Genomic DNA, 16,128 nt, shown 5'->3' with positions numbered 1-16,128 from the left:
TCCCCAACCACTCCCAGAGGCTCTTACCTCCTGACAGAGATGTGAGTCTGCTCTGGGCAAAACCCAGATGATTAGCTTGGGTCTTCTGTTTCTTGTAGGAGCCCTGTGGCTGGGCTCAGGCACCAGCCTGTCCCAGCCTACCGCTCTCCGTGCCATAGATCCAGCTCACTCTGAGTCCAGAGGTCCAGTTGCTTTGCCAGTGTGGATCCAAGTATGAACCTGTATGTGTCCTGCAAGCTCTCTGGGCAAGGCACCCTATCCAGATGTTCCCCGCCCTCCACCAAGCCCTCAGGTAACACTGGCTTAGAGAACCCTTAGAGAACCCTTCTCCTGTCACCAGAAAGCTCCCAGTCAGTAACAAAGTGTCCCCCTTACCAAGGACTCTCCTCCCTGCAGCTCTGCCCAGCCAGGCTCCTCCAACACCTCACTCCATTGCGTGCCTGGGGGCTGTATGCAAACATTTGCTTTGATTTGTAAAATGATCCATATAATTAGGGAAAAGAGTTAAATAAAGGGACTGATTTCAGAGAGCAGGCTCTTAATGACACTAATACCTGACAAAAGGGGTCATTATGATGGGCTAATGGGCCTTGCCTGGCGTTCGGCTCTCTCAGGACACAATCCAACACACTCAATTATCTGCTAATCAGGGCCATTTTGTCAGAGGTTATTGCCCTGAAGTATCAATTATAGGAACATTATTAATACTTTATGGAGAAACCACTTGCATGAAAGTGTTAAACTCGTGGGGCAAGCCCCTCCCCATGCATACCCCATAACGTGCAGTCTCTTTCGGCCTTCACTTGGCTCCCCAACTGGGGCTTTCCATGACCCATTGGGTCTATTGAGAAGAAGCCAGGGCTGTGATGAGGTTCCCAAATCTGTCACCTGTGACCGAGCTGGCAATCCCAACTCTTAATGCCACCAGCTGGCAATGGTGGTTTAGCCCAAAGCCAAGGCATTACTGACTCAAGATGCAGGAGGAAAGCAGGGAGCCAGTGGGCTGTAGGAATAGTAAGAGAGGTGTGCAAGTGTGTACGTGTGTATGTGTGTAAGAGAGAGAGAGTCCCCACTCGTCTCCCTTCCCTCCTCTCCTTTAAAAGAAGTAGAAAGGAGATGGACAAGTGATTTCCCACTTCAGGACACCAGTCTGTCTAGGACATAGTCTATGTTGCACCCCAGAATTCTCTTCCCATGCCAGACACATGGAATTTCACCAGGAGACACCATCCATCCCAGAAATGGGAAGAATACTGCCCAGTGGCACAGGAGACAAGAGAAGAAAGTGCTTTTGAGTCATAAAGGTCCCAATTCCAGTCCCCATTCCTGGTTCCTAGTCCCACAGGTGGCAGGATCTCAGGCAAGTCACTTCAACTCTCTGAGCTGTGGTTTTCCCCGTCCACATTAAGTTTAATATGGAACACTTCACAAATGTGCATTATCATCCTTGTGGAGGGTCTTACTAATCTTCTCCATATCATTCCAACTTGAGTATAAAATGCTGCCGAAGCAGAGGGGAGATAGGTTCTAGAATGTCTGCCGTGCCACCGCTGAGTTGTACAAACTGAAGCAAGTTATTTAGCTTCTCTGAGCCTCAGTTTCTCCCATACAGGCTAGAGAGTCACATGGCAGCAGCACTGTGGTAAGAGGGAAATAAGAACGTGCACATGAACATGGTACTCAGGCCTGGACCATGATACTTAACTTTGAGATGCGTTTCGGAGGTTATTGCTGAATAAATAATAAGCCTACATGCTCAAAGAAACCAAAATCTATCTATTCCTTCTTCCCTGAATCACCAGGCAATTGCCCATAGAAGGGTTGCTTCATTTTCTCAGCTGAGAAAGTGTTGTGGGAGTGGTTCCTTGAGTTTCATCCAGGGTCTGGTATGATGGGAAGATGGCAGTCAGTGCAGGGGGGGAGGGGCAGCACTTTTTGGGAATGGATGGGACTCATCCCTTCCACAGCCCCACATGCCTGCACCTGTCCATTCCCTCCAGACAACCAACAGAAGGAAGAATCAGAGCCGCAGGATGCTAGCAGAGGTTAGTCTTATGAGAATGAAGTGTTTTGTTGTGGTGGTGATTGTTTTTTGTTTTGTTTCCTTCTGTTTGTGGTACTGGAGCTCCAACCCAGTGCCTTGCACATGCTAAATAAGCACTCTACCACTGAGCTACATCCCCAGACCTAGGGAACAGAAATTAAAGACAGAGTTGTGTTCGTGCATTCACCAAGAATGGCTGAGAGCCTTCTAAGAGTTGAGTGATTCAATCACCAAGTAAAAGGGGGAGGCCTCTCTAGGCAGGTCATTTGGATTAGAGTTTGGTCTACAGTCTGATGTAACATCTACTATCTACCTGTGTCTAGAACTTCCTGTAGTCCCTGCTAGCTCTGGAATATGAATTGTTTCATCAGGGAAGCAAGTGAACCTAAGGATGGAGTGCATAAAGCACAGTGTCAGAAGAATCATCAAAAAAAAAAATGATGGTGATCTCCAGTCTAACTGAATCAGACATCAAAGAAATGGATTTCAGGTACATCTGTGAAGTTTTAGGCCAAAGGTCTTAAAAGTCATTTAGAATGCAGAAGCAAGTACTGCAAACACTTTTCACGGAGACCAGGAAGCAGCAGCTGGGGACACTTGGTTGACTTCAGCTCAGTTCAGAAGGAAATCCAACACTACAATTCTGTGTCCACTTGGTATAGCCAGCACAGAGGAAGCATCACTGAAAAACAGCATGTCTCAAAACCTTGCCTAGAGTAGCTTGGCCTAGGCCTCAGACATAGCAACTATTAGTTGAAGACTAAAGGTACTAAGAATCTATCCTCCTTGACCCTTGATTACGGCTTATAAATGTGCTTTTTGGTGGGCCTGGGTAATTAGTGTTTGTGTTAAGCAGTTACGGGGTTAAGTGCTACCAGGGGTTTGATCTGGGCTGACAGAGCCTGAGCTGCGGAGTGGGGTGGTTGCCTAGCAACAACACCTGTAGCACATTAGGCAGCCAGTCAGCTTTGTCAACTTCTAGCAGCGGCTTTGTAGAGCACAAGACGGGGGTAGAGGGAGGATTTGGGGGGCACAGAGGTGGAAAGCAGGACAGGGGATCTCAGGTTGGAAAGGGTGGGTAGATGGCAGAGGAAATCAAGTGCTTTTGTGAGTCCTTTGATCTGTTTTCCATAAGCAGGCGGGGAAGGGGGGGGTAGCTCCAGCTGAGTCCTTAGCATTTCCCCTCATCTCTTCCCCCAAACCCTCACATTTGCCATCCGATGAAGCTCAAGCCCTCTCCCAAGCAAGGCACCTCAGGCTGAGGCGATTAGGGAGCAGGATCATGGAGAGGTGCATCTGTGAGTTTGTTTTCAGACTCAAGAAGAAAGGAACCACAGAGAACAAAAGCAGATGCCCCCAGAGGGGGGAAATCCTCACCCACTTTCCCTGTGTGCCTCTGGACAGCACCCCGTGCATGCCTGAGCCACCACTGCATGGCGTTAAGTTCCACCCCTTTCCCCCAAATCTGTTGGTTTTTATTATTTACAACCCAGAGGGCAAACAACATCATGGCTGCTGCCTTGATAGAATTCATGGTCTGGTGAGCCCCGGACTCTTGCCAGCATTCCCAGGCTGCCTCTGAGAAGCGACCCCGAGAGGAAGGTACCTTCCAAGAGGAGGCTATTCAATATGTAACCCCCCTCAACCAGAAGGCTTGAGTCAAATCCACCTCAGTTCCTTTTATACGCCATGGAGCCTTGGGCCCAATATCTGCCCTGAGACTCAATGCCCAGCCTCTACAAGGCAGGATAATGACACCTGCTCCACTGAGGATCAAAGGAAGCCGTCTAAGTAAAAGCGTGTGGCCGACGCTACAAATCTCCCTACATCTCTAAGGTATACTTATTATAAAGAAGATACCAACATATCTGCTCTTCAGAATGGTCTGAGCTATTTTCTGTTCGGCCCCAACGCTCAGGAGAGAGGAGCAGCCACATACTGTGTTGCTGGCGGAAGGATGCTGAAACGAGGGGAAAGCAAGCGCCTAGTCAATGCTTCTATTCTAGGTTCAGTGGTTCAAATCCAGCCCCAGGACAACAATTACTGTAATCATTGGGTTGGAATTCAGAATGGCTGACTTTCAGAAGACCTTCTGCTTATCTATGACCCACTGAGTTTTCACCAGACACCTATGCAAACAGTTCCCAGGGAAGCGAGAAAGGCTCAGTCCTCCGTGCACATCTGCCTCTCCTCCCTTCCACTAACCAAGGCTGCTCCTTCTAGATTATCTTCTAAAGCAATCTAGTGTTTGAAGGGTGAAACTGAGACATACATACCAGCCTGCCTGACCATATCTGACCCTGCCTGTCCCTACCCCAGCTTTCCTTCGTAGTGGAGAGAGCAGGAAAGTCTCCTTTCCAACACTGAAATCAAGATAATTCCTCCACTCACCCTTTCATCTGATTAGGTATTATATATATAATATATATAATGTATATACTATATACACACCATATACATACACACACACACACACACACACACACACATATATATATATATATATGGAGAGAAAGACATATACACATATACATATAGACACAAGCAGATTTAAGGCCCCATCAGTTGCTGAAGTAGCAGCTCACCAGCCCAGAATGCACCAAGACTTCTGTGAGCTTGTGTGGGTTTCGGCCAATGTGGCTGCTGAGTTCATGGATAACCTGCCACGCCCAGGGAACCGACAGTGCGAGGTGTGTGAGCACATGCGCAGGAGCACGTGTGAGGGTGTGTGCACGTCTCTCTCTCTCCCTCTCTCTATGGCTTGCCTGCTCTCTCTGTTGTACCGTTATTTTTGTGCTCTGGGTTATATTTAACTCAAGTCATAATATTTGGGGGGTTGGAAGCCTGCTGTTTCACCAAGAAAGAAAGCATTTGAATATTCTCAGTTCCAGAGAATTCCACGGGCTCAGTGAAGAGAGTGAAGCGCTTGCCCCAGATTTGTCTGACACATTGCGGTCACGTGGACTCCATTAGTGGATGACTGAGGCGTTGAGCAGGCAGCCTCAAGGAACGTTGTAGAAACGATGAAGAGGAGCCCCTGAGTGATGTCAGCAGGCAGCTGATGCCTCTGGGTGTCCCAGGGCTCCACCCCCCGCCCCAGCCCCACAGGGAGAGGAACTCTAACTGGCCATACTGCCCACCTCTAACATCAATCCATGTCAGTCTGAGGGGCATGTGGAGCTAGAGTCCTATGTGACACAAGGGTAGACATAACTCCTCTCACCTAGCTTCTATCAAGAGAAGAAAGCATATAAAGGGGGTCCCATCCACATTCTGGGAGTCAGCACATATCCCCAAAGAAGCCCTCGCAAGGTTAGAATGAAGGAAGCAAAGCATGTGTGGTCACAAAAATGCATAAAAGAAGACAGTATTATCCATTGCCTTACAATGTGAAGATATACTTGAAGACAGAGAGGCACTTTTTTTTTCCCCAGACATTCTGGACATTGAGTTTCTACCTTGCCTGAAAGTTCTTGATGTGATGTGATATTCTGGAATATATTTCTCTGGGAGACTCAACTTTTTCTTTCCTGCCACTTTTCCCTGAAATGGACGGAAGTTTGGGATGCTTCCAAATTACAGCGAGGTGGCTGGGCTTGGGGGGGAGGGGGAGGTTGAGCAGATGGAGATGGAGGACAGGCCAGACTGTGCAGGTTCTTGTATTATGACATCTAGACAAAGGCAGCCCTCAGTGTCGGGGAAGAGAAGGAAGTGCCATGTCCCGGGGCCCCACACACCATCCATCCCCTCACAATGACAGCAGCTGCCTGACACAGGCAGGATGTTCCCGGAAATCACCTCCCGCTGATGCCAATAGTCTTGCTAGGTAGAGGGGTCCAAGAACAGGAGAGGAGGGCTCATCAGGCCACCATCTCATCTCCAGCTGAGTTTGAGCACTTGCCTCACATTCATAGGAACTGACATATGGTATAATTTTTTTTTAAATCTTCCAAGTTCCCTAGGCAGCTTTGACGTGAATATTAATACTAACATAATTTCATGATGATTAGAGAACACAATTAGGGGCTATTAATAATGACACAAATAATGACATTTAAGACCTCATTTTAATTTGAGTAATATTCTGTCTGGTGGTATTTAAACAGCTCTGTCTAGCACAATTAGTACCGTGCTGGGGTGCAGTCACCGCTCACAGAATTTGCCAGTCCCACCCCCATTGTAAGGGAGAAAGATGGGGGACGCTACCCCCATTTCTGCAATATTTGCAGAAAAGTAGTATACAGATTTCAAGAGTCCAGATTGAGAAAGACCACGAAACCATCTGTTGTTCCATCCTGAGGCACAAAACCTTCCCAAGAGTGAGCTGTGGTGTTTAATCCTGATCGTCCCCATGATTGGATTGAGGGATACCTAGGCGATTAGTAAAGCAACCTTCTAAGTGTGCGTGTGAGGGCAGTTCCAGAGATGATTGACACGTTGGACAGCAACTACATTAGAAAGAAGATCCGCCTCGAATGTGGGTAGTACCATCTAACGGGCTGGGGCCTGACGGAACACAATCAGGAGGGGGAGGAAGCCCCTGCAGCATGGGCTCCCTCTGCTCTCTCTGCTTCCTGGCTGCCAAGAGGCGAGCAGCTTCCTGTCACTGCCCTCCCCCCGCCCCCACCATGAGGTTTCACCTCCATGCACAGGCCCAGAAATAATGGAGTCAAGTGACCACAGTCACAAATCTCAGAAACTATGAGTCAAAATCAACCTTTCTTCTTGTAAGGAAAAGTGCAAGTATCCATGTGTTTAGCTTCTCATAGAAATATTACAGGACCGTGGGTTCCCCCACTGAGTTCCAGGAGTTTCTCTGACACCTTCTCCTTCAATAGCATTATTCTACATCTGTCAGATCACATCCAACATCCTATTGTAATGATGTCTTTACTTGCTCTCCTCTCCCCGCCAGTCAAGTGACTCACTTTTTGAGGGGTAGGGCTTTGTCTTGTCTGCCTTTAAAGTCTGAGCTTCCAGGTACACAGCTGGCACTCGGTAAGAACTTGCTAAATGAGTCAATGGTTAAAAATGCTTGTAAGTTCTTCCCTCCATCCACTGGGTGTATTGTTGAAGCTGGTGTCACATTATGGCATTATCCATACAGAGCTCTGAAATGTATCTTTAGGATCGACATGACTGAGCTACCTGTGGAATGTGCAGGAAGGAAGAGTCTGTGACATACAAAACATCAGTAAACAGAATGGAGCCAGTGGCCTTGTCAATGTACACAAACCATAGTCCTTGAGCTGTGAATTTATCAATGGAAGAAACATACCCTAATTCTAGAACATGTTCTGGAGTGATTGAATCCATACAAGGAGAATTCATTGATATGCCACGACTAGAAGCTAGATTTTCTCCACGTCAGGTCTCCTCATACAAAAAAGAGGAACCAAAACAACAAACTTCCTGATGAGTGAAGATTCAGAATGAAAGAGAATTGGGTAAGAGGATGGATGGAGAAGAAAGAAGGGTAGGGGGATGGGAAGACGGAAGAAGAGGGAAGAAGGAAAGCGTATTTGTTGAGCATTGATCCTGTGCCAAGCACATGGCTTACCACGTTCTCCTTTGATCTTGTTAATAATCCTGTGAGTTACATACAATTATTATCCTCATAGTAAAACCCAAGTTCAAAGAAGTTAAAGTCTTGTGCCTGGTAACACAGGGGTATGTATGGGGCTGGGCCAGGCTTTAAACCCATGACTGCCTGATTCCAAATCTGCTGATTGTAACCACACACTGTGCCCCACAGGTGATGGGGGAGGACTGAGACCTCGTGGGAGGCTGGTATCACCGAGGGGGAGGCCTCTTGCCCATGGACATCAGAGAGCCTGTTGATGTCTCTCCCGCCTGAGGAGCCTGCTGAGCTCACAGGGCAAGAAATGGAAATCCACTGGCCGAGGGCCAGCGCATGGAGCCCTCGAGCTGATGAGGGCTGGAGGCTGGCCTCCTGGAACGAGTGGCACTGGACATGCCCAAAGACAGGGTTGGCAGGTGGCCAACTCTAGGACAGGCTGACGGTGCCTTGGCAGAGGCCAGTGGAGCTGCGGAGGCCGGGGCAGGGCCTGTGAGCAGTGGGGGAAGTTAAGTGGAACTCTTTCTGGGTAATTGACTCTGTCTGCCCATAGGACCCCTGCCAAGCCCAGGCAGGCCCCAGCCTGACATGCTGCAACCTGTCTGGAATCTGCTCTGCAGAGGCAGAGCGCCGGGCTGACAGCAGGCTGGTAATTTTGTGCTAAGACTCACCCCTTTGGTTGCAAGCCTCCTTTTGTCTGAATCCCTGATGTAACTCAGGAAACCATCTGAATGCTGGCCAATAGTAGCAGCAGCAGCAGTAGTGGTGCAGCGATCTAGGCATTGAATAGAGGACAGAGGGTGGGGAAGACACCAAGCTGAACTTCACCAGCAGCGAACTGGTCCATACCACACCCTCCCTACACCCTGGCAGGACTGGAGAGCCCAGGAAGCTCTGGGTCCTGGTGACAAAGGATTCTGTCACCACAGAAAGCTTGCCACAGTCCATTTTCTCCTTCTGAGACATAACTACTTTCTATAGAGACTGACTGTTCCCCCAATTCCCTCTCCCTTTTCTCGTAGCCTACATGGTGGGGCAGATTCTGCCCACCCATTCCTTACTCCCAGCCATCCCAAGCCAACAACAGAAAATATTATCTGCTTAGATGGGACCTCAAGGCCCTGCCCATTTGGAAGCAGCGGGAAATGTACACAGAGGGCTCTGGACAGGACACATGGAGATGGGGCTTCCTGGGTCCCAGGAGTGGGCAGAAGAACAAGTCGAGTACAAGGCTAGACTGTCCCCCTCCCAGGGTCCTCTGTGGGTTTGTGGCTGATTTTTGCTCTGGTTTACCAGGGTTTTCAAGCTAGCTTCACATCCTGCAACTCATCCCCAACCATTCCCAGAGCTGCTAGAGCTCTGGGACTGTCATGGCTGTGACATTGATAAAGAGCTTCCTGTGTGCCCGACATTTCTCTACACTTATTTATTTGACTCTTACAATTCCCTACAACAAGTACTACTTACCATTCCCATTTTATAGATGGGGAAACTGAGGCATGGAGAAAGGCGGGGCAGGGAGAGAAAGAGCTGTGTAACAGGGTTACATCACTAGGGAATGCTAGGAGGAAGAATGGACATTTGGAATTTAGGCCTCTAAGTCTAAAATGCCAACAAATTCTCATCTCAGTATTTAGTAGTCTTGAGGCAGGAGGATCTAAAGTTGAGGCCTGTCTAGGCTACATAGCAAGTTCCAAGCCAGCCTGAGATACATCTTGTCTATAAAGAATCATAATGACGGTATTATACTTGCTCTCCCCTCAAAAACTTGAGGATCATCCGACCTCTGTCCCATTAGAAATCTCAACCAACTCCTTAGCATATGCTCTGATCACATTCTGCACCTGCATCCTTCTCTCCTGTTTGCTCTGCCATGGTCTCCTAGCCTTAATATTTTTCTTCTCACTGTTCCTTCCAAAGAAGATGACTAGAACAGAGAATAGCACAGAACACTGGCCCATCTGCCTGGCCCAGCTCTTTGTTACTGACGATATCAGCTTGAGGTCACACGGACTCTTCACATCTGTTTCTAGCCCCTCACATTTTTCTCCTCCCAATTATTAATTTTTTTCCAGGGGTCTGGCATTTCTAGTCCACACCAGGAAGCTGAAATTCTCTGGCAGCCCCAAACCACAGCTGCCACTGGTGAAGGAGTCAAACTGGCAAATAGAAATGTCACTCAATCATTTCCCGGTGTTTTCCTCTCCTTGCCCTTCCCCACCGCATATAATGAGAAATTCTTTTTGCCCAAATATTGTTTGAATTTCAAATACACAATTTCCCCCCCGGGGGTGGCCAGATGAAAAGAGAAATCTGGTTTGCCACGTAAGACTTCTCTGCAGAAGTTGCATTGAGCAAACAGCGAAACGACATTTTTTATTGAGTTTCTTGATGTGACCGGGCACATCAAGGCAACTAAGCTCCTTTACCACTGTGTGGTGCTTAAATTATTTTAAGTGAACGCCAAGGAAGCACCCTTCGAGGGGCAAGAAAAGGAAAGGTTTTTAAATGCAGTGAGGAAAATGAACTGTTTGTGGGATCTAACTTATCGAGTCCTGGCAGCAAGTGTCCAAGCACAAGCTCTATGCAGCTCTGACTGTCCTCAGCTGGGGCCCTTCACAGGGAGCAAATCTCAAGAGCCTCTGGGACAATCGTTCTTAACCCTGCCTGCGTTTCAGTCACCTAGAGTAGTTTAGGATAAACACGCTGTCTAGACCTCACCCTGGACAAATTAGAAATCTTGGTGTATCAGGCCCAGACTTCAGCATGTTAACAAAAAGCTTTCAGATAGTTTAACTATGCAATCAAGGGAAGACAGAGATGTAGATTTGAATATACAACATGCCCTCCCCAGAGGTTATATGAGAATGAGGGTGTTTTGCTGGGGTGTGGAGTCAGAACTTTCAGGCAATTCTTTAAAATTCTCTGCAACCTAAAACAGGTTTTAGTTAATAGGTCTACAGTTTGGTGTCATAGGTTACTTCTGGCTAGAAAATTATAGGCTTCTAAGACTGTTATTAAGGGTTCGCGGTTAATGGGCAAACAAAAGGCAGGTCCCTGGTTTCTGAGAGAGTATCTTGGATATCTGGATCTGAAATAAGTAGATTGGGTCTTACTGGCACCATCTTGGCCACATGGTGGATGATAGGATATTGGCTTTAACTGGTGCCATCTTGTCTTTATGGTGAAGGGAGGGAAGTCCCACCTCCCAAGTGATGGGCATGCCTGAAATCCTAGGAGCAGGGGTGGGGACTTGGACAATAGGTCGGTGGACCTGCCAGACTTGCCTCATGCACCCCACCCCCGATCTGATCCAGGTCAAGCCTCTGGTCTAGTCTCTCCTGGCTCTCCTCCGGTAACCATGGCACCCCACTTCAGCTCACCATTGGAGTTAGTCTGGTTTGTTGGTATAGTTTTTCTGCTCTTTCTTTCCTCTCCTGCTCATGTGGCTCAGTTTTCTGACAGTGTTAAGTGTATTCAAGGGGCTGCAGGCCTTTGTGACAAGAGTCCACCTGCAATCACTGGCTTCCCAATAATGACTCCTGATTTGACCTCTCAAAATGTGGCTTCTGTTTCTGGAGACTGGGTCCCCGTACAATAGATCCACATAATAAAACATTGAGAAGGTTGGGGAGGAGGGAACACGCTGATAGGAAGTAAGAGACCCACTTTAAAAAAAAAAAAAAGAGTGAGTCATTCTTGCAGGAAAAAACTGGGCAATTTGTTATTTCAACAGCCCTGCCGGTGGGTGAGTCAGCTGACAGCTGTGCCCTGTTTGCCCCGCCCCCGTGTTTGGCCATGAGAAGCCATGCCCAGAGAGAACATGGATCGCCTGCCCAGGGCCACTTATTCTGGGAGTTCCATCCTCCCTACTGATCAGTGTGCTTCATACACTGGACAGACCACCAGATAGCGAGTGTGTGTGCTAGGGCCAGAGGGAGGGAGGTGGGCACCCAGCTGACGCCCTGAAAAGCCTTTCCCAAGGGCCTTTCTAGTGTTACTATAAAATCCAGAGAAGGGAGAGGGGCAGGCTTAAGGCCCAAGGCTCCTGCAAATACCTGAACCTGGCAGAAAGGAAAAGGAGATAGGCTAGGGAGAGAACAGGGTCCATTTGCCAGCCTTTTCTGGGCACTAGAGGACATTCTGCTAGTCACGTACCGAACCTCTTCCTATTCCCCTCCCACCCCCCACCTCCCCAACCCCACACACACTAGGGGCCCGGCTGGATGTCTGAGTGTGGGCCCTGGAAACAGGCGGCCAGGCCTGCCTATAGCGCTACCCTTGCCAAAAGGCAAGAGGGACAGCCTTGAGGACTTCCCAGCCCCAAGTCAGCTGCCTAAACGCTCAGCCCAGCTCATGAAAGGGCCCCCTCTTCCTCTCTTTTCAGCCCTATGCTCTAATTTATCCTCCCCTTTGATAACCAACTCCAAACACATTCAGCAGAGGCCCGGGCCATCAGCGCACAAAGGCCTGTGCTCTCCAGACTGAATGGAGCACTTCACTCTTGGGGGGATTTCTATAGAAGGCAAAATCCACCAAACAAGCTATTACACTTAAATCAGACAATGCCCGAGGTGGCCAGCATTAATGACTCGGCTAGCAGTGGGCATCTCTATTTAGAAGCTCTGGCCCCAGCATGGGAGAACAACCCGCTGCCCTTCCCAGCCAATGCCAGCTCCCTCTCCTCTTGCTCCCGGACTAGAAAGGTGACCCTCTGTGTCTGCTAGTTCTCTGAATCCTAAGTGTTGATCCCCGCCTAGGCCCATTTCCATTTGCTCCCGATTCCCTCTTTGCCTAGGATGGTGGGGGGATGGGGAGGGGAGAGAGAACAGAGAAGTCCAGCCTGCTTCGTGTCTCTCCTTCATTCTTCAAGAGAGGAAACCATAGTAACTATTCAGAGTCAGTCAGTAGCTGTCAGAGCCAGGACTAGAACCCTCATCTCACTCAATTCACACGAGTGCTAATGTAAATTAGATGAGCATAAAAGCACTTAGCATAGTTCCTGGCACGCGAATGCACTCAATAAATGTCAGCTGTTGTTATTTGCTGTCGTACCAGCAGCATCGTTTTCCTATAGTTCACTCCGATATTTGTGGAGTGCCTATCCATAGGAATTCAGTCTGCTGGTGTCTGGCATGAGACAATGACTAGGGAACATGACACAGCCATGTTCTTCGGAGGTTATACGGTAGTGGGAGTTTCCATTAGGCACCTGTGGGGGTCAGTGGGAAGCAATAGCAGAGAGGAAGTTAAAAGGTGCCTTTGAAGGGCATAGTTTGGGCTTCTAATCCAGGCTTTGGGGACTCAGTGAAGAGAAATTGCTTTCTCAGCTCAGACTGAAGGGTAGATGAGTCCAGGTTAATAGAGTCAAGGGGGATGGAAATGAGGGGATGGGTGGGTGCCTAGAGTTTTCGAAGCAAAGGGAATAATCAAATGTGCAAAGATGTACAATGAAGGCAAAATGCATGCCAGGACTGGGTGTGATAGAGGAGAGAGTGGGCTGTCACCTCTGGGAATGGTCATTAAGAATTAGGGCAGGAGAAACAGGTACAAGTCATCTCAAGAATGGCTTGGGTGAGCCATGGATGAGGCCCAGCGCACTCCCACCCAAGACCTCCTTTGGTTTTCATCTTGAGTTACCAAAGAAGTCCCACATTAGAGCACTCGTGAAGGAGGAAAAAAGCTAAGACAAAGAGAGCTGTGGCCATCGAAACAAGGGAACCAAAAAATGGCGTTCTGAGTTTGTTTGGATCATTACCCAAAGAGACTGCAGAACCAAAACTGAGATGAAGATCTTCCGTACCCACTGGCTTTGGGTACCTTCATTTCCTCCTCTGCCCAATGAGGACCTTCACTAAGGTGTCAGTAAGCTGTTTCACCGGAGGCCTCCGAATCTGGGTTTCCATGACTTGAAATCTACATCCTCTATTTTTATCCCAAGATATCTTGTTTTACACTTTAATGTTTATAAAACAAGGACAAATTGTTCTTGTCTAATGACAGAGCAAACAGCTCATCAACATCAGGTCTCCTGTACGATGATCAAAGACACTTTCTCTTCTAGATTTTTTTTTTTTTTTGTCATTCAGTCTAAGCTCTGACCCTAGCCAGGAAAAGCTGGTTGGGAGCTGTGTCCCTAAGCTTCTCCAACCTTTTTTTTTTTTTGTCTTTCCGTGCACAGCCTCCACTCTTCAGGAAATCCCTCTTCCTCCTGCCCTCTATCCTCAAGCCTGCAAACAGCCATGTGGCTCTCTTTGCCTTATCCAATAGCGCTGGCAGCTGTGCAGGTAAAGGTCAAAATTCCAAGGGTTTGGGGCAGGTGAACAAAGAAATAAACAAATTGAGGCTGGGGTGGGAGAAGAAGAAAACCACCCCTGAGCTGGTTTTGGCTGGAAAATGTTCTCTATCTATGGCTGTAGGATGCAAACAGCATAGCACCCAGAGGCACACAGCTGCACGGAACAATTCAAAAATTGCCTTGTTGGACTACAACGTGCCAATTTTTCAAATCTAGAGCCATTTTCACTATTACAGTGTGTGCAGCCTAAGCCTGGAGAATTTTCTTCTGGGAGGGAAAATTGATTCTGAGGTTACCATTAACCCCCATTATCACAGCACGCCCCATTCCAAAACCATGCTTGGGAACCAAGGGGGCTACAGAAAGCTACAGAGCCCATAGTGAGGTTGGTGGCCAACATCGCAGGGGCTCACGGCCAAAGTCCATTAGCCCCATGTCTCTGAAGAGCATGAGAGCAAGTTAGAAAGGGAGAGAGAAAGAAAGGCAGCTCAGAAGGATTGAGCCTGTGTTTGATGGGGATTCCTAGGCTCTGCTAAGCTGGCCTGCCCACTCACTTTGTTTAGGTGGAATGGGAACTTGCATGAGCTGAATAGCAGAGGCCTAGGCTCATCAGTATGTAGACCTTTTCATTCTGACCTGAAGTCCTCACCCGTACTGACTTTGCTGGCAGGGCCCAGAGCCTGATGGAGGAGTTCTGTTCTAGATATGGTCTTAGAAGCTGCCCACCTCATTCCCACCTCTGGGCTCCAGTGTACCAGGTCCTCCATCTTTCCAGTCCAGCAGGATAAGGGAGCCAATTTTGCCATTATCATGGGATGTTATAACCTCCTTTTTCCCAAGCCATCAACCCAGCCAAGGGGAACAGGAGGTAACAAAGGAAGGAAAGCTACCCATTCGCTTGATCTACTAAGAAGCATTTTTCTCCATTTTGATGGCATTGCAGTAGGCGCTGGTCTTGGATCCAGAAAAGCACAAGGCTAATTACTTACTGTCAGTGGACCTTGATTTCTTTTCCTACAGCCTGGAAGCAGAAATAAACACTTGGCATGATTAACATTAAATGCGATAATATAAGAAGGTGACATATATATATATATATATATATATATATTTGTTGGGCACCATATACATGCATATATAGTTACTGTCACCAAATTATTCACATATAAAGATACTTAATGAATTGAAGGGTTTTTTTTTTTTTTTGGTTGGTCATGGGGCTTGAACTCTGTCCCTCAGCTCTTCAGCTCAAGGTGAGTGCTCTACCACTTAAGCTACAGCGCCACTTCTGGTTTTCTGGTGGTTTATTGGAAATAAGAGTTTCACAGACTTTGGTGCCCGGGCTGGTGTTGAACTTCGATCCTCAGATCTCAGCCTCCTGAGTAGCTAGGATTATAGGTGTGAGCCACCGGCACCCAGCTGAAGGGTTTTTACATGAACAGCAAGGGCTTCAGAGTGTATATCAGGGCTGCATGGTTAACCAGCTCTGGATGTTTAAAAGCTCCTCTTGCTCCACTCATCCCTATTCTTCATCCAGTGCCACCAATAAGCCACCATCCTCCCCTACAGAGGGTGGTCCTCTGCTTACAGTTGTTGCCTTCTCCTACATGCAAGGTCTCCCAGAACAGTACAGGGTAGAGGGCCTGGATCATGGTAGAAGCATGAGGGAGGGAGGGAGGGAGAAAGAGAGAGAGAAAGTGGGAGGCACTCCAATTCAACAAATACTCAAAGCATCTGCCATGGGTGGTGCCCTGTGCTAGGTGCCGCACACCAGATGAGCAAGACCCTTGCCAGTCCTGCTCCTTAGTTGTTACCATGAGAGCAGAGGCAAAGGTATACACACCGCTCATTAGAACACTGCTCTGGTGGGCTGGCAGAGCAGCAGGGTGGAGAAGGCTGGACAGATGAGGGTCATGCAGAAGGGGAGGTCGGAGGAGGCTGCCCCCAGGAGCTGGGCAGTGGGTGCCTGGTGGTGCCCACAGACACCGGGAGGTTGACCTTTCTTAGTCATGGGGAGATTTGTGCCGGAGGGGAGGAGAGCGCAGGGCTAAATGCTGACGGGACGTCCCTGTCAACACAATGTTCCGCCTGGCCAGGCCTTCATATATAAAGATATTTAATGAATTAGTTAATTAATGAGAGGAGTTTGATTGATAGATCATATGGCGCTCGCAGCAGGGCGAGTCTGACCCCGATATTGCTGCCTGG

At 48.3% G+C, this 16,128-nt stretch overlaps 1 non-coding gene across 1 annotated transcript; it reads right to left on the bottom strand.

Moving 5' to 3' along the window:
• Positions 1 to 1,409: 1,409 nt before the first annotated feature.
• On the bottom strand, positions 1,410 to 1,514 carry LOC138839020 (U6 spliceosomal RNA). Its single transcript, XR_011375807.1, has one exon. It is a non-coding gene; the product is annotated as a U6 spliceosomal RNA (small nuclear RNA).
• Positions 1,515 to 16,128: the final 14,614 nt, after the last annotated feature.

This window comes from Dipodomys merriami, unplaced genomic scaffold, assembly GCF_024711535.1.
Source record: "Dipodomys merriami isolate MVZ:Mamm:240054 unplaced genomic scaffold, mDipMer1.0.p SCAF_29, whole genome shotgun sequence".
Classification (NCBI taxonomy): domain Eukaryota; kingdom Metazoa; phylum Chordata; class Mammalia; order Rodentia; family Heteromyidae; genus Dipodomys; species Dipodomys merriami.
The sequence above is the reverse complement of the archived record's forward strand: the minus strand, read 5'-3'. Positions and strand labels throughout refer to the sequence as shown.